The sequence below is a fragment of the Mauremys reevesii genome, linkage group 14, assembly GCF_016161935.1.
Source record: "Mauremys reevesii isolate NIE-2019 linkage group 14, ASM1616193v1, whole genome shotgun sequence".
Classification (NCBI taxonomy): domain Eukaryota; kingdom Metazoa; phylum Chordata; order Testudines; family Geoemydidae; genus Mauremys; species Mauremys reevesii.
Genome location: NC_052636.1, coordinates 2,005,802 through 2,024,188, shown reverse-complemented (window position 1 = coordinate 2,024,188; position 18,387 = coordinate 2,005,802). Strand labels below are relative to the sequence as shown.

At 58.0% G+C, this 18,387-nt stretch overlaps 1 protein-coding gene across 1 annotated transcript in view; it reads right to left on the bottom strand.

The window, feature by feature from the left end:
* The window catches only part of LOC120381427 (zinc finger protein 883-like), a 244,231-nt gene that overhangs the window by 180,798 nt on the left and 45,046 nt on the right, over positions 1-18,387 (bottom strand). The gene's annotated exons all lie outside the window — the stretch shown is intronic.

Genomic DNA, 18,387 nt, shown 5'->3' with positions numbered 1-18,387 from the left:
ATTATTCCAGCAGAGTTAATACTGGAGTGGCGCGAGAAAGTGTCCTACCATGGTGGAAAAAACAAGGCAGCCCTTCCCAGAAATCTTCTGCAAAGGATTGCAGAGTACCTCCATGAAAGCTTCCTAGAGATCTCCCTGGAGGATTCCCGGGCCATCTCTGTGCACATGAAGAGTCTTTTTTGGGGAGCACCCTCTGCATATCTGGAGTGGCCACCGGGAAGCAGATACCCACTATACCTCCTTTTTTTGTTTAAAACAAAAAACAGCGGCGTGTAACACCCTTACAGTTTGGAAATGTGTATCCACCAGAAGTGCCTTCCCCGGCATCATGCTCAGCCACCACCTGGTCCTGTGAAGGCATGAGCTCCAGGTTTAAAAACAGTTCTTGGCTGTCGGAAGATCCCATTTGCCTGCTTCCCATTCTCCTTCTCGTCAACAATGTCCTCCACACTGTTGCCTGAGGTGGCCTGGGACTCCAGGGAGGTATTCAGGCTGTGTTTTGGGGTAGTGATGGGGGCGCCACCAAGAATCGCATGCAGCTCCTCGTAAAAGTGTCATGTCTATGGAGCAGAACCAGAACAACTGTTTGCATCCCTTGTCTTCTGGTACGCTTGCTGAAGCTCCTTTATTTTCACACAGAACTGCTGCGAGTCCCAGATGTAGCCCTCCTCCCCCATTCCACAAGCAATCTTGGCACATGTGTCAGTGTTTCTTCTACTGGATCAGAGCTGTGTCTGCACAGAATCTTCTCCCTGCACAGCAATAAGATCCACCACCTGTATACTCCAGGCTGGAGCTCGTTTGAGGCATTGAGTCTTCATGATCAGCTGTGCTGGTGAGCTCTCCATGCTGATCAAACAGGAAATGAACATTCAAAAGTTCCTGGGGCTTTAACAGGGATGGGGCTGTTTCCTGTGTACCTGGCTGCCGTGCAGTGGAGTTGGAAGTGCTCTCCAGAGGGGTCACAGTGGAGCACTGTGGGACAATTTCTGGAGGCCAATTCATTCAAATTACACAACGCAGCGTCTACACCATCCCCATGTCAACCCATGGATGCCAAATCAAGTGCTATGCCTCTCGCAGAAGTGGAGTACAGAAGTCAACTTTACAGACAACTTAGGTCAGCAGATGGGACTCGGTAGTGTAGACACCTTATTACATTGTCTTAACACGGCTTCTGTCAACCTAAGTTTGTAGAGTAGACCAGGCCTTCCTGATTCATTTTCTTCCCCACACATCCATCATCTCCCCCACTTAGTCTCTTTTCTAAGTTGATCAATCCCAGTCTTTCATCTCTCCTCATATGGAAGCTGTTCCATACCCTTAATCACTTTGTTGTCCTCCTCTGCACCTTTTCCTACTTTAACTTTTTTTTTTTTTTTTTTTTTTAAAAAGATGGGGTGACCAGAATTGATTACAGTATTTAAGGTGTAGCATACCATGGATTTAAGTAGTGGCATTATGATATTATCTGTCTTATCACCTATCACTTCCAAATAGTTCAGAACACTTTGTTGGCTTTTTTGACTGCCACTGCACACACTACAGTGCATGTTTTCAGAGAACTAACAACAAATGACTCCAAGGTTTCTTGACTGGCAACAGCTAATTTAGACCCCATCACTTTTTCACCTATAGTTGGGATTACGCTTTCAAATGGGCATTGCTTTCCATTTATCAAGATTGAATTTCATCTGCCATTTTGTTGCCCAGTCACTCAATGTTGTGAGAACCCTTTGTGACTATTCACAGTCTGCTTTGGACTTAACGCTCTTCATTAATTTGGCATCATCTGCAACCTTTCCCACCTCCCTGTTTCCCTATGTTTCCAGTTCATTTATTAGTATGTTGAACAACAGTGGCCCAAGTACAGATCCCTGGGGGACCCCATTATTTATCTCTCTAGTGATAAGACTGACCATTTATTCCTACCCTCTGTTTCCTGTCTTTTACCCAGTTACTGATCTATGAGAGGGCCTTCTCTCTTATGCTATGACTGCTTACTTTGCTTAAGACCCTTTGTCCATGTCAAAGTCTTTCTAAAAATTCCAAATACACTATACCCACTGGATCACCCTTGGGCACATTTGTTGACCCCCTCAGAGAATTCTAATAGATTGGTGAGGCACGAGTTCTCTTTACAAAAGCCATGTTGACTCTTCCCCAACAAATCATGTTCATCTGTGTGTCTGATCATTCTGTTCTTTACTATAGGTTTCATCCTATTTGCCTGGTACTGAAGTTAGGGTTACTGGCCTCTAATTGCTAGGAAAGCCTCTGAAGCCTTTTTAAAAAATTGGTGTTACATTAGCTATCCCCGGTCATCTGGTATAGAAGCCAATTTAAGTGGTAGGTTACATATTGCAGTCAGTAGTTCTGTGCTTTTCATATAGGAGTTCCTTCAGTATTATTGGGTGAATACTATCTTGTCCCTGTGACTTATTAATGTTTAAATTAACAATTTGTTCCAAAACGTCCTCTATCAACACCTTAATCTGGGACTTTTCCTCAGATTTGCCAGCTACAAAGAATGGCTCAGGTGTAGGAAAGATCCTCACATGCTCTGCAGTGAAGACTGATGCAAATGATTCAGTTAGGAAATCAAGGCCATTGCAGAGCAGCTGAGTGCTCATTTAGCACCCAGTATCCCACTGATTTTATGGCAGGCTTCCTGATTCTGATGCACTAAAAAAGAATTTCAACAACTTTTGCTAGTTGCTCTTCAAATTCTCTTTTCGGCCTGCCTAATTATAGTTTTACACTTGACTTGCCAGATTTTATGCTCTTTTCCTCAGTAGGGCTTGACAAAATTTTTAAGACATTCCTTTTTTGCTTCTAACTGCCTTCTTTACTCTGTTTCACCATGGGAGTATTTTCTTAGTCTTCTAAATGTTCCCCCCCATTTGGGATACACATTTACTTTGAGCCTCTATTATGGTGTTCTTAAAATGTTTCCATGCAGCTTGCAGGCATTTCCCTTGTGAATGGTCCTTTTAATTTCCATGTAAATTAAATAAATAAATAAATAAAATCTCTCCCTTTTGTGTAATTCCCCTTATTGAAGATAAATACTATTGCGGTGGGCTTCTTTGGTATTTTAACCCTCATGGGCATATTAAATTTAATTACATTATGGTCTATATTATTGTCATGGAGTGTGGGGGGGACACAAGGCCCTGCACCCCCGGTTTCCTGCGATTCACCAGGACACTCAGCCAGCCAGTAAAGCAGAAGTTTTATTTAGACGACAGGAACACAGTCCAAGACAGGTTTTGCAGGCACAGACAGCAGGACCCCCTTTAGTTAGGTCCATCTGGGGCCCCCAGGGAGGCCACAGCCCTGTTGGGAAGCCCAAGCCCCGTCAGGGCGTCCCTCTCTATTTCCAGCCAGCTCCAAAACTGAACCCCCCCCCCCGCCCCTCCTTCTCTGGGCTTTTTCCCTTTCCCGGGCCAGGTCACCTGATCTCTTTGTTTCCAACACCTCCAGCTGGCACCTTTGCAGGGGAGGGGCCCAGGCCATCAGTTGCTACAAGACAGAGTGTCAGGCATTTCGGTGCACTGGCCCTTTGCTCTGCAGCAACCATACACCCTTATCCCACCACCTAGATACTTAAGAACTGCATAGGGGAACCTGAGGCACCAACACCGTATTCAGAGAAAACATTAAGAACATTCCCAGTTTGTCACAATTACGAAGCAGGTCAGCTGTATTCGCCTCTTGCACCAGATCCTCTGTGCCATTTAGGAGTAGATCTAGACTTACCTCTCCCCGTGTGGATTCCAGAACTAGCTGCTCCAATAAGATGCCATTAACGGGGAATAAAAACTCTCTCTCTTCATCCCATCCTGAGGTGACATGTACCCAGTAAACATGCGGTCAGTGGAAATCCCCAAATATTAGAGCTTTCCATTTTTATAGTCTCTCTAAACTCCCTGAGCATTCCATAATCACAAGCAATATCCTGCTTCTCTTGGAACTCTGGCCCTGATAACAATATTTCTGTGTTAAAAACAATATTTTTAAGTGTTCTCAAATCTACATGGAGATATTGGACTAGTTGCTAATTAAGAGTTTTGTGAGAATTGTCTGTTAGCTAGTGGTGTGAAAAATCACATCCTTGCCTGACATAGCTTGCCGGCAAAAGCTCTAATGCAGACAGTTATTGTGGCTGGGGGGGATCCTTTTAAAAGAAATCAAGGGCATTATATACTTAGAAAATACATTAAAGCAGAGTTAAGGTTGTCCAGTGCAGCCTCATACCCTTCCAGCATGTGATGGTGGCGAAAGTTAAAAACTCTGAAAACCAGGAAATGAAGAACTAAACTACACACTACACCTGCAATACAACCTTAACTCTACCCCTACCTCCTAACCATGCAGTTGGCAAATGTCACTCAGAATATATCAGTAAGGGTGGTTCAAAGGTTAATCAACTACTCAGGGAAGTAGCAAATTTTCCATCTAGTGACGTCAAGACTGGATGCCTTTTTTTAAGATGTTTTCATCAAAACACGAGGTAGTCAACTTACTACAATGGTAACTGCATGAAATTGTATGGCCTGTATTATACAGGAGATCAGATGACTAGTATCTCTGGCTTTAAAATATACTGATCAATAATTAATAGGAGGAAGGACTAAGAAGGTGACATTCTTGGTGTTGTATTCTACAAATTTGAATACCAACATTTATCTGCATACACTTCAGCTATGTGCACTGTGTCAGGTATAACTTTAAAGGAACAGTGGAGGGAAGTGTTGGAGCAGCTTAGCAGAGCTGTGATTGTGATATGAAGACACAGGAATGTGAAACCTGAAGGAACAGGTATTCCTCATTTCAGTGCTGAGTGATGTAGGTTATGTCAATGAAGGCGCACAAAGATGTGTTCTTGTCACAAGGTTTGTCAGCAGTCTGGTGGCACACGTGCTAGTGGTCTCCAATACTCAGGGAGGGTAAGTGCAGGCAACGACTCGGAAGGAATCCTTAGTGCAAGGGTAAAGAGGTGGTGACATTATGAAAGTCTGAGATGGATTGTGTGCAGTAGGCTCAGTGTCTGACCGCAGACCAGGGGCAGGCAGCTTCTGTTCCCTACATGGGACATAATCCCAAGTTTTGCCTTAGCAAAGAGAAGGTGTTAGACTTTGTGTTATACTGCTCCTGTGCTCTGTTCCCAAGCTGTTCCATGGTCGGGAGGGTAGACTGCTAGTATATGTGTCGTTTGCCTGTTGGGGTGTTGCTGAAACAGGACAGAGTTGAGGTTGCACCGTGGGGTGTTGTGAAACTTAACTCTTTACATCCCCTTTAATAACCAAGGAGACAGGAATCCTTACCCAGCGAGGTCACATTCTCGTAGTTCTCCTGCATGACGTCTCTGTAGAGGGCTCTCTGAGCGGGGTCCAGCAGAGCCCACTCTTCCTTGGTGAAATACACAGCCACCTCCTCGAAGGTCACTGGCCCCTGAGAGAGAAAGAGCCCCCACTCAGGTCCTGCTGCCTACCGACAACCCCACAATTCACAGGAGAGGAGGGCCAATCACATGGAAGCTCTGGGAGGCAGGCAGACAGCACAATCCCACACCTACCCCATCGGAACAGGCAGGAAGCATTAAGGTGAGGGGAGAAAAAGAGAGCCCTTCACCCCTCCGAGCGGAGAGAGGGGACAGGGGTCTTCACATCCATCACTCATGTACTAGCCAGAGGCTGATACAGGAGATAAAGCTCCCAGCAGAGTCCATGGACAACACCATGATGGGAATTACAACACCGTCCCCACTGATAACAGCCGGATGGGAGGCGATGGGGTGTCTTCCCTGGGCCTCACTGGTGGGCTAACTTCCTTCTAAGCAGCACAGCCGCCTATTCAGCCCGCACTGGGACTCAAGGCTGCAGCAGGGAATGGCACCTCTACCCACCAGCCCCAGTGCGGACCTGCTGCGGCTGCGGGAGAGGCGCCCCGGCCCCAACATGGACCAGCTGGGGGAGAGAAGCCCCTCCCTCGACCTGGCCCAGGCCCGCCGGAGCTGCCCCAGCCAGGGAGAGGTGCCTCTCCCCCTGGCACAAGCTGCTGCGGCGGCGGCGGCGGGGGGGGAGGTGCTCTCTCCCCATGGCAACCCCAGGGCAGCCTGCACCCCCTAACCCATCATCTCCAGTCCCACCCCAGAGCCCACACCCCCAGCCAGGGTCCTTGTCCCCCCCGCACCCAACCCTCTGCCCCATTTTTGAACCCGTCACCCCCATCCCCACCCCAGAGCCTTCACCCCTAGCCGGAGCCCTCACCCCCTGCACCCAACACCCTCCTCTGAACCCCTCATCCCCACCCCCATGTATTTACTGCCCTTCTCTCTCCGCAACAGGAACCCACCAGCAATTCCCCAATAATCCCTACCTCAACTGGCTCCACTGCAGCCATTTCCCTTTTCTGGGAGGATGGAATGATCTGGAGCAAAACACGGATGTTGCGCTGCAGCCTGTGAGGGCCAAAAGGGAAATTGTGGACATGTCAGAACAGGAAATAATTTTACATCAAAATCCCCCCGCACCCCTGGCTCTTTCCCTGCACACTAGTGTTCTAGACTTTTGCACAAACAGAAAAATTCAAAATACAATTAGTAATGGGGGGACTTTATCTACCCAGACCTCTGTTAGAAAAGGAATTAAAAAAACAAACAGAAGTTCTTGGAATGTATTAGGGACCCCTGTTTGTTTCAGAGGATGGAAGTAGTAACTGGAGGACAGCCATTTTAGACCTGATTCTGGCTAACAAGAAGGATTTAGTTAGGAAACTGAAGGTGGAAAGTGATATGGGTAAAAGTGATCATGAAATGATGATTTCAAGATTCTAGGAGAAGGAAGGCATGAGAGTAACAGAATAAAGACAATGGACTTCAAAAAGGCAGACATCAACAAACTCAGATCTGGTAGATGAGGTCCCATGGAATGAAATCTGAGCTGAAAATAAGTTCAGGAGAGATGGCGGTTTCTCAGAGACAATATTAAAGGAGCAACAGCAAACTATCACAATGTGAAGGAAAGATAGAAAGAATATTAAGTGGGAAAAATGCCCTATCAGGAGCTCTTGATCAGAAAATAAAAAGGAATCCTACAAAAAGTGGCATCATGGACAAATTGCTATGGATGAGTACAAAATAATAGCACAAGCATGGGGGGGGTGCGGAAATCAGAAAGATTAACTCACAAAATGAGTTACGCCTAGAAAGTTATATAACTGGCACTAAGCTAAGGGTTCTATAAAGACGACTAAGGTGTTTAATGCCTTAAAATTGTGACCAGATACTAAAACAATTATTCTTAATCAAGATGGGGAAAGAACAGAAACCACAATGGGGAACTAACAGGCTAAAATATATTTAGATAACTTAGATGTATTAAAGTCAGCAGGACCTAATGAAGCTCATCCCAGGGTACTCGAGGAATTAGCTGAAGCAGGCTTGGAACAGCTAATTATCTTTGACAACTCCTGGAGAACAGTGAGATGACTTGGAGGTGATGCAGGAGCGGAGAAGGGCAAACATAAAACCTTTCTTTAAAAATGGGAACAATGAGGACCTGGGGAAGAGAGACCAGTCAAGCATTACTTAGATAACTGGAAAGAAAATTTTATTAAAAACAATCAATTTATAAGCACCCAGAGAACAGTAAGGTGATAAGTTATAGGCAGCATGGATCATCAAATACAAATCATGCCAAACCAATCTAATTTCCTGCTTTCACAGGGGTACTGGCCTTCTGGATGCGGGGGACACTCTAGACATGAAACATCTTGATTTTAGTAAGGCTTTTGACCCAGGCCACCATGACATTCTCATAAGCAAACTAGGGAAATGTAGTGTACATGAAAGTACTACGAGTGCACAATTTCTTGAAAGGCTGCACTCAGAGAATAAGTATTAATGGTTTGCTGTCAAACTGGGAGGATTTACCTAATGGGGGTCACACAGGAGCCAGTCCTGGATCTGGTACTACTCAAAATTTTCATTAAGGACATGGATAATAGAGTGGAGAGTATGCTTATAAAATTTGTAGATGACACCAAGCTGGGAGGCGTTGAAAGCACGTACAATAGAATTTGAATTCAAAATGACCTTTATAAATTAGAGAATTGATCTGAAAGAACAAGATGAAATTCAATAAAGAAAACTGCAAAGTACTACATTTTAAGCAAGGAAAATCCAATGCACAACTACAAAATGGGAAGGAACTGGCTAGGGAGTAATACTACTGAAAAGGATCTGGAGGTTATAGCGGATCACAAACTGAATCTGAGTCAGCCATGTGACAAAGTTGTGGAAAAGGCTAGTTAGCTACTGGAATAGTTACCAAGAAACATTGTGGAATCACCATCATTGGAGGTTTATAAGGACAGGTCGGACAAACACCTCAGTGTAGGGGGCTGCACTAGATGGCCTCTCAAGGTTCATTCCAGCCCGACATTTTTATAATTCTATTCCGAGGAAATGTTTGGTCACTTTATTACAGCACTGACCCGGCCCCTTCCACCAGCACTAAACCACCGGGACATTTTAAAACTCTCCCAGTAACAAAGCCTGAGAACCAATTGCGAGCCAAGAGCAGAACAAAAGGAGTGACTCTGGGGGATTCCCCCCACCCCACCCCGATGTTCTCCCCAGGGCAGCACACTCCCACAGCTAGCGGTAGAGGGAATTGTTTTTTCCTCTCCCTGCACCTCACCTTGTCACAGGAAAGTGAATCTGCCCAGGGATGCTGCAATAAGGGCCGCCCAGAGCCTGTACCCCTGACCTCCTGCGCACCAACCACCTGCCCCAGCCCTAATCCTCCTCCTGCCCGCCGAACCCCTGGGTCCCAGCCCAGAGCACCTTCCTGCACTCCAACCCCCTCATCCCCAGCCCCACCCCAGAGCCCTCACTCCCCCCCTGCACCCCAGCCCCCTCCCGCACCCTGAACGCCTCATTTCTGGCCCCACCCCAGAGCCCGCTCCCCATCCCATACCCCAACCCCAATTTTGGGAGCATTCATGGCCTGCCATAGAATTTGCATACCCAGATGTGGCCCTCGGGCCAAAAAGTTTGCCCACCCCTAAACTAGAGCAAAAAGGGGAAATCTGGTCCATAACGACGCCAGCCAACCACAGGAACACGAGCTAACACCCGCTCTTGGCTGGAACATCTGCAGATGTCTGACCCACAAGAGCGCCATGGCAACGAATTGACACATATGACAACGAGTTGAGATCATTATAAGAACATAAGAAAGGCCGCTCCGGGTCAGACCAAAGGTCCATCTAGCCCAGTATCTGTCTACCGACAGTGGCCAATGCCAGGTGCCCCAGAGGGAGTGAACCTAACAGGTAACGATCAAGTGATCTCTCTCCTGCCATCCATCACCTCCTTCTGGCAAACAGAGGCTAGGGACACCATTCCTTACCCATCCTGGCTAATAGCCATTGATGGACTTAGCCTCCATGAATTTATCCATTAATACACTAACCTACTGGAGGACACCCCAACATTAGTGTGGAGAGGAAATTCAGATAAAGGAGGAGGAAGAAACCTCTACCGAATCAGCATCAGAGATAAAGGCATCGGCATAACACATTACAGGCTGTACAACGGGGGTAGGCAACCGGCGGCGCGCAGCTGATTTTCAGCGGCCCTCACACTGCCCGGGTCCGGGGGGGCTCTGCATTTTAATTTAATTTTAAATGAAGCTTCTTATTTTCAAGTCCTTATTGATGTTCCCTACAACCAGAGTTTAGTGCCGTATTGCGGACAGCTAGAAAGAGACCTTGTAAAAGCGCTAACGTGAGTGACCGGCCCCCGTGAGGCTGAACAAAGGCAGCCCGGGCCCGGCGCTGCTGAAAGCCGGGGCCGAGCCCGCCACAGAACCGGAGCGCGGGGGCCGCGTGTGGCCGGCCGCAGGCGAGCGGGACCCCGTCCGACCCCACACGGAACGGGGCAGCGCCAGAGAGAGAAAACCCGCCAGTGGCTCTGTACAAAGCGAAGCGGCCCCGCCCGCGGGGGGGGGGGTTACAGCCGCCGCCGCCGCCGAGACCCGGGGCTGACCCCGCCCGGCAGGCCCTGCCCCCGCGTTCGTGCGGAGGCGCCCTGGGTGGGGCGCTGAGGCGCCCTGCGGCGCCCCGGGGCGCTGCCTGGCACCTGGGCTCGAGTGAGAGGCGCCCCCGGCCCGCAGCAGAGTAACATACACGGGTCCACGCTCCCCACAGCGGAAGTGACGTGTCATGCTGCCGGGGCAACGAGCGCGCCCAGCCGCAGGAAGCGGAAGTGACCTGCTCCCCGCGCCAATCCCGCGCCGGCGCCACCCCCTCACTGTGCGCGTCAAACGCCCCAGCATCCCGCTCCTGGCCCGGCCCCCAGCTGCGTCACCCCCCCGCCCCCTGCTCAGACCCCGCCCCCCGCCAATCTCCGCCCCTTGCTCCCCCCGCCCCTCACTGTGCCCCCAGCATCGCTCCTGCCCCCGCCCCCCGCTGCTTCACCCCCCCGCCCCTGCTCAGACCCCGCCCCCCGCCAATCTCCGCCCCCTGCTCCCCCCGCCCCTCACTGTGCCCCCAGCATCGCTCCTGCCCCGCCCCGCTGCTTCACCCCGCCCCTGCTCAGACCCTGCCCCCGCCAATCTCCGCCCCTGCTCCCCGCCCCTCACTGTGCCCCCAGCATCGCTCCTGCCCCTGCCCCCGCTGCTTCACCCCGCCCCTGCTCAGACCCCGCCCCCGCCAATCTCCGCCCCTGCTCCCGCCCTCACTGTGCCCCCAGCATCGCTCCTGCCCCCGCCCCCGCTGCTTCACCCCCGCCCCTGCTCAGACCCCGCCCCGCCAATCTCCGCCCCTGCTCCCCTGCCCTCACTGTGCCCCCAGCATCGCTCCTGCCCTGCCCCCGCTGCTTCACCCCCGCCCCTGCTCAGACCCCGCCCCGCCAATCTCCGCCCCTGCTCCCCTGCCCCTCACTGTGCCCCCAGCATCGCTCCTGCCCCCGCCCCCGCTGCTTCACCCCCTGCCCCTGCTCAGACCCCGCCCCGCCAATCTCCGCCCCTGCTCCCCGCCCCTCACTGTGCCCCCAGCATCGCTCCTGCCCCTGCCCCCGCTGCTTCACCCCCGCCCCTGCTCAGACCCCGCCCCGCCAATCTCCGCCCCTGCTCCCCGCCCCTCACTGTGCCCCCAGCATCGCTCCTGCCCCGCCCCGCTGCTTCACCCCTGCCCCTGCTCAGACCCCGCCCCGCCAATCTCCGCCCCTGCTCCCCGCCCTCACTGTGCCCCCAGCATCGCTCCTGCCCCTGCCCCGCTGCTTCACCCCGCCCCTGCTCAGACCCCGCCCCGCCAATCTCCGCCCCTGCTCCCCCGCCCCTCACTGTGCCCCCAGCATCGCTCCTGCCCCTGCCCCGCTGCTTCACCCCTGCCCCTGCTCAGACCCCGCCCCGCCAATCTCCGCCCCTGCTCCCCTGCCCCTCACTGTGCCCCCAGCATCGCTCCTGCCCCCGCCCCGCTGCTTCACCCCCGCCCCTGCTCAGACCCCGCCCCGCCAATCTCCGCCCCTGCTCCCGCCCCTCACTGTGCCCCCAGCATCGCTCCTGCCCCGCCCCCGCTGCTTCACCCCGCCCCTGCTCAGACCCTGCCCCGCCAATCTCCGCCCCTGCTCCCCTGCCCCTCACTGTGCCCCCAGCATCGCTCCTGCCCCCGCCCCGCTGCTTCACCCCGCCCCTGCTCAGACCCCGCCCCCGCCAATCTCCGCCCCTCACTGTGCCCCCAGCATCGCTCCTGCCCCGCCCCGCTGCTTCACCCCCGCCCCTGCTCAGACCCCGCCCCGCCAATCTCCGCCCCTGCTCCCCTGCCCCTCACTGTGCCCCCAGCATCGCTCCTGCCCCGCCCCCGCTGCTTCACCCCGCCCCTGCTCAGACCCTGCCCCGCCAATCTCCGCCCCTGCTCCCCTGCCCTCACTGTGCCCCCAGCATCGCTCCTGCCCCGCCCCTGCTGCTTCACCCCCGCCCCTGCTCAGACCCCGCCCCCGCCAATCTCCGCCCCTGCTCCCCGCCCCTCACTGTGCCCCCAGCATCGCTCCTGCCCCGCCCCGCTGCTTCACCCCCGCCCCTGCTCAGACCCCGCCCCGCCAATCTCCGCCCCTGCTCCCCCGCCCCTCACTGTGCCCCCAGCATCGCTCCTGCCCCTGCCCCGCTGCTTCACCCCCGCCCCTGCTCAGACCCCGCCCCGCCAATCTCCGCCCCTGCTCCCCCGCCCCTCACTGTGCCCCCAGCATCGCTCCTGCCCCTGCCCCCGCTGCTTCACCCCGCCCCTGCTCAGACCCCGCCCCCGCCAATCTCCGCCCCTGCTCCCCCGCCCCTCACTGTGCCCCCAGCATCGCTCCTGCCCCGCCCCCGCTGCTTCACCCCCGCCCCTGCTCAGACCCCGCCCCGCCAATCTCCGCCCCTGCTCCCCTGCCCCTCACTGTGCCCCCAGCATCGCTCCTGCCCCGCCCCCGCTGCTTCACCCCGCCCCTGCTCAGACCCCGCCCCGCCAATCTCCGCCCCTGCTCCCCGCCCCTCACTGTGCCCCCAGCATCGCTCCTGCCCCGCCCCCGCTGCTTCACCCCGCCCCTGCTCAGACCCCGCCCCGCCAATCTCCGCCCCTGCTCCCCGCCCCTCACTGTGCCCCCAGCATCGCTCCTGCCCTGCCCCCGCTGCTTCACCCCCGCCCCTGCTCAGACCCCTGCCCCTGCTCAGACCCTGCCCCGCCAATCTCCGCCCCTGCTCCCCTGCCCCTCACTGTGCCCCCAGCATCGCTCCTGCCCCGCCCCCGCTGCTTCACCCCCGCCCCTGCTCAGACCCCGCCCCCGCCAATCTCCGCCCCTGCTCCCCCGCCCCTCACTGTGCCCCCAGCATCGCTCCTGCCCCCGCCCCCAGCTGCTTCACCCCCCCGCCCCCTGCTCAGACCCCGCCCCCCGCCAATCTCCGCCCCTGCTCCCCGCCCCTCACTGTGCCCCCAGCATCGCTCCTGCCCCCGCCCCCGCTGCTTCACCCCGCCCCTGCTCAGACCCTGCCCCCGCCAATCTCCGCCCCTGCTCCCCTGCCCCTCACTGTGCCCCCAGCATCGCTCCTGCCCCTGCCCCGCTGCTTCACCCCGCCCCTGCTCAGACCCCTGCCCCCGCCAATCTCCGCCCCTGCTCCCCTGCCCCTCACTGTGCCCCCAGCATCGCTCCTGCCCTGCCCCCGCTGCTTCACCCCGCCCCTGCTCAGACCCCGCCCCCGCCAATCTCCGCCCCTGCTCCCTGCCCTCACTGTGCCCCCAGCATCGCTCCTGCCCCCGCCCCAGCTGCTTCACCCCCGCCCCTGCTCAGACCCCGCCCCGCCAATCTCCGCCCCTGCTCCCTGCCCCTCACTGTGCCCCCAGCATCGCTCCTGCCCCCGCCCCCGCTGCTTCACCCCGCCCTGCTCAGACCCCTGCCCCGCCAATCTCCGCCCCTGCTCCCCGCCCTCACTGTGCCCCAGCATCGCTCCTGCCCCCTGCCCCCGCTGCTTCACCCCCGCCCCTGCTCAGACCCCGCCCCCGCCAATCTCCGCCCCTGCTCCCCTGCCCCTCACTGTGCCCCCAGCATCGCTCCTGCCCCTGCCCCCGCTGCTTCACCCCGCCCCTGCTCAGACCCCGCCCCCGCCAATCTCCGCCCCTGCTCCCCCGCCCCTCACTGTGCCCCCAGCATCGCTCCTGCCCCTGCCCCGCTGCTTCACCCCTGCCCCTGCTCAGACCCCGCCCCGCCAATCTCCGCCCCTGCTCCCCCGCCCCTCACTGTGCCCCCAGCATCGCTCCTGCCCCCGCCCCGCTGCTTCACCCCGCCCCTGCTCAGACCCTGCCCCCGCCAATCTCCGCCCCTGCTCCCCGCCCTCACTGTGCTCCCAGCATCGCTCCTGCCCCGCCCCGCTGCTTCACCCCCGCCCCTGCTCAGACCCCGCCCCGCCAATCTCCGCCCCTGCTCCCCCTGCCCCTCACTGTGCCCCCAGCATCGCTCCTGCCCCTGCCCCCAGCTGCTTCACCCCTGCCCCTGCTCAGACCCCGCCCCCGCCAATCTCCGCCCCTGCTCCCCCGCCCCTCACTGTGCCCCCAACATCGCTCCTGCCCCTGCCCCTGCTGCTTCACCCCCGCCCCTGCTCAGACCCTGCCCCTGCCAATCTCCGCCCCTGCTCCCCTGCCCTCACTGTGCCCCCAGCATCGCTCCTGCCCCTGCCCCCGCTGCTTCACCCCTGCCCCTGCTCAGACCCCTGCCCCCGCCAATCTCCGCCCCTGCTCAGACCCCGCCCCTCACTGTGCCCCCAGCATCGCTCCTGCCCTGCCCCCGCTGCTTCACCCCCGCCCCTGCTCAGACCCCGCCCCCGCCAATCTCCGCCCCTGCTCCCCGCCCCTCACTGTGCCCCCAGCATCGCTCCTGCCCTGCCCCCGCTGCTTCACCCCCGCCCCTGCTCAGACCCCGCCCCCGCCAATCTCCGCCCCTGCTCCCCTCCCTCACTGTGCCCCCAGCATCGCTCCTGCCCCCGCCCCTGCTGCTTCACCCCGCCGCCCCTGCTCAGACCCCGCCCCCGCCAATCTCCGCCCCTGCTCCCCTGCCCCTCACTGTGCCCCCAGCATCGCTCCTGCCCCTGCCCCCGCTGCTTCACCCCGCCCCTGCTCAGACCCTGCCCCCGCCAATCTCCGCCCCTGCTCCCCTGCCCCTCACTGTGCCCCCATCATCGCTCCTGCCCCTGCCCCCGCTGCTTCACCCCGCCCCTGCTCAGACCCTGCCCCCGCCAATCTCCGCCCCTGCTCCCCCGCCCCTCACTGTGCCCCCAGCATCGCTCCTGCCCCGCCCCGCTGCTTCACCCCCGCCCCTGCTCAGACCCCGCCCCGCCAATCTCCGCCCCTGCTCCCCTGCCCCTCACTGTGCCCCCAGCATCGCTCCTGCCCCTGCCCCCAGCTGCTTCACCCCTGCCCCTGCTCAGACCCCGCCCCCACCAATCTCCGCCCCTGCTCCCCCGCCCCTCACTGTCCCCAGCATCGCTCCTGCCCCCGCCCCAGCTGCTTCACCCCGCCCCTGCTCAGACCCCGCCCCGCCAATCTCCGCCCCTGCTCCCCTGCCCTCACTGTGCTCCCAGCATCGCTCCTGCCCCTGCCCCCGCTGCTTCACCCCGCCGCCCTCTGCTCAGACCCCGCCCCCGCCAATCTCCGCCCCTGCTCCCCTGCCCCTCACTGTGCCCCCAGCATCGCTCCTGCCCCTGCCCCCGCTGCTTCACCCCGCCGCCCCTGCTCAGACCCCGCCCCGCCAATCTCCGCCCCTGCTCCCCCGCCCCTCACTGTGCCCCCAGCATCGCTCCTGCCCCGCCCCGCTGCTTCACCCCGCCCCTGCTCAGACCCTGCCCCCGCCAATCTCCGCCCCTGCTCCCCTGCCCTCACTGTGCCCCCAGCATCGCTCCTGCCCCTGCCCCGCTGCTTCACCCCCGCCCCTGCTCAGACCCTGCCCCGCCAATCTCCGCCCCTGCTCCCCTGCCCCTCACTGTGCCCCCAGCATCGCTCCTGCCCCGCCCCGCTGCTTCACCCTCCGCCCCTGCTCAGACCCCGCCCCGCCAATCTCCGCCCCTGCTCAGACCTCCCCGCCCTCACTGTGCCCCCAGCATCGCTCCTGCCCCGCCCCCGCTGCTTCACCCCCTCCCGCCCCTGCTCAGACCCCTGCCCCGCCAATCTCCGCCCCTGCTCCCCGCCCCTCACTGTGCCCCCAGCATCGCTCCTGCCCCCGCCCCGCTGCTTCACCCCCTGCCCCTGCTCAGACCCCGCCCCGCCAATCTCCGCCCCTGCTCCCCCGCCCCTCACTGTGCCCCCAGCATCGCTCCTGCCCCCGCCCCCGCTGCTTCACCCCGCCCCTGCTCAGACCCCCCCCGCCAATCTCCGCCCCTGCTCCCCGCCCCTCACTGTGCCCCAGCATCGCTCCTGCCCCCGCCCCGCTGCTTCACCCCCTGCTCAGACCCCGCCCCCGCCAATCTCCGCCCTGCTCCCCCCCTGCCCCTCACTGTGCCCCCAACATCGCTCCTGCCCCCGCCCCGCTGCTTCACCCCCGCCCCTGCTCAGACCCTGCCCCGCCACCACTCTCCGCCCCTGCTCCCCGCCCCTCACTGTGCCCCCAGCATCGCTCCTGCCCCCGCCCCGCTGCTTCACCCCCGCCCCTGCTCAGACCCCGCCCCGCCAATCTCCGCCCCTGCTCCCGCCCCTCACTGTGCCCCAACATCGCTCCTGCCCCGCCCCGCTGCTTCACCCCCGCCCCTGCTCAGACCCCGCCCTCGCCAATCTCCGCCCCTGCTCCCCTGCCCCTCACTGTGCCCCCAGCATCGCTCCTGCCCCTGCCCCTGCTCAGACCCCGCCCCCCGCCAATCTCCAGCCCCTGGTACTGAGCAGCCCGCTCAGTCCCGGGGGAGACGCGCTCAGCGCCCCGCCCGCCTGCAGCCCCGGCCCCGGGAGCCGGCTCCAGCTGGGGACGCGGGTCTCGATCCTGCGGGGGCGGACGCAGCTGGGCCCGATCCCGCGTCGCCCCCTCCCTTGTCCCCGCCCCCACGGCGCTGTGCCCTGAGCCGCTGCCCCCCCCCCCCGCCCCGTCACAGCCCCTGGGAGCGGTGGGTCCTGGGAAGAAGGAGGCAGGACTTGGGGAGAACAAAGCCCCGAGATCAGACCCGGGGTGGGCAGCACGTGGGGGCTGGGGGGGGCGCTGGACAATACGAGACGCTGCTGCCCGGACGAGCAGCTGCAGCTTCCCCAGCAGGGTCTGTGTCCTGGGAGCGACCTTCCTTAAAGCTCGTTTCGTGCCCAAGCGAGGGCGGGACCCCGGCCTCTGCCAGCGCCAGCTCCGAGCCGGCGACTCCCGGTGCCGGAGCGAGACCCCGGGGAAAGTGCTGGGGACGGGAAGGCAAGTGACTCTCTGCCCGAGGGGTTCCCAGATGTGGCAGCCCCTGGGGATCTGCTGCCTGGTGGTTCACGCGCCTCCCAGAGGCGCTGCAGCCGCCTGAACAAGTGCGGAGCTGCTGTTCCTAGCTGCAGCCGGGATCCGCCCCACTCACCAGTGGGATTCCGATGGGGAACGAGACGTGGGGGCTCCCCCTCGTGTGGGTGGAGGTGTCAGGAGGGGACGAGATGGGGGAAAGCCGCGTGAAAGGTGGTAGATTGAACTGTCTTTGTGCAGTCGGGAAATTCCAAGGGCAGAGGGGGGTGGGTGTGTTGGGTGAGGGTAACGGGGAAGTGACCCCTGGTTGTGCCACTTTCCTCTGAAATATTGATTAAAAGTTCCTTCTTGTTTTTCCCCTTTTCTCTCTAATTATCACATATGGATACAAAATCCATGGAGATTTCCCCCTTTCCCCTACAATTATTGACTATTCTCTCATTTTATTTTATTTTTTCTCCATAATTCCCAAATAGCCATTGAAATTCTCCTCAGATTTGGAGGCTTTTCCTACCCATTTTATCTGCAGCCATTTGTCGTTGTTTAGGTGGGAAATCGTTGTTCTGACTCCTGAGTCATTCCCCAAAAGAGGTCGAGGGTTAGTGGATGCTGTTTGGGGAGCCTCTAGGATGGGGTGCGGCTGGCTGTTCCCTGCCAGCAACGGGGCAAAGAAGAAGCACTTTTCTAGCATTTTGTTCAGAGACTTTGTTACTGGGAGACTACGGCCTTGTCTACACTAAAGGGAAAAGTCAATCTAAACTATGCGATTTGAATTATGTGAGTAGACTAACTCAGATTGACATAGCTTAGATATACTTACTGCGGGATCCACAGGACGTGATGTCGATGGGAGATGCTCTCCTATCGACACCCCTTACTCTTCTCAATCAGGTGGAGGACAGGCGCTGACAGGAGAGTGATCAGCGGTCGATTTAGCAATCCTCCCTTAAACCCTTAAAAATGTGTCTGTGGGGTTAGCCCTGGTGGGAGGGGCCAGGTCTACCCTATAATAAAGTGACCAAGCATTTTCCCAGCATGGCAGAATCTAGGATATCTGTTTGCAGAGAAAAAGCCCGGCAGGGGAGGGAGCATTAATCAAGATGTGTAATTAACTTACGCCAGTTCTGAAACATCTGCAGTTGCCCTTCTCGCCCTGCCAGGCTGCAGAATGACGTCTATGTTTCGCTCCAGCTCATCCCATCCTCCCATGGGACAGGGAAGAGAAGTGGCTGAAATGGAACCAGTTCAGGTAGGGATTATTGGATGGTTTGCGTAGTCTAGTAGGAGGTTGGAGCGGGCAGGAAGTTCACAGGGTGGAGAAAGGGAGGAGGCCAGGCAAACCTACTGGGACTTTTTAAATATGTGGCTTAGATTCTAGGAACAGACCCATGAGGCTGGAATGTGGAAATGCCCTAATTTGTGGAAGAGGAAACAACCCA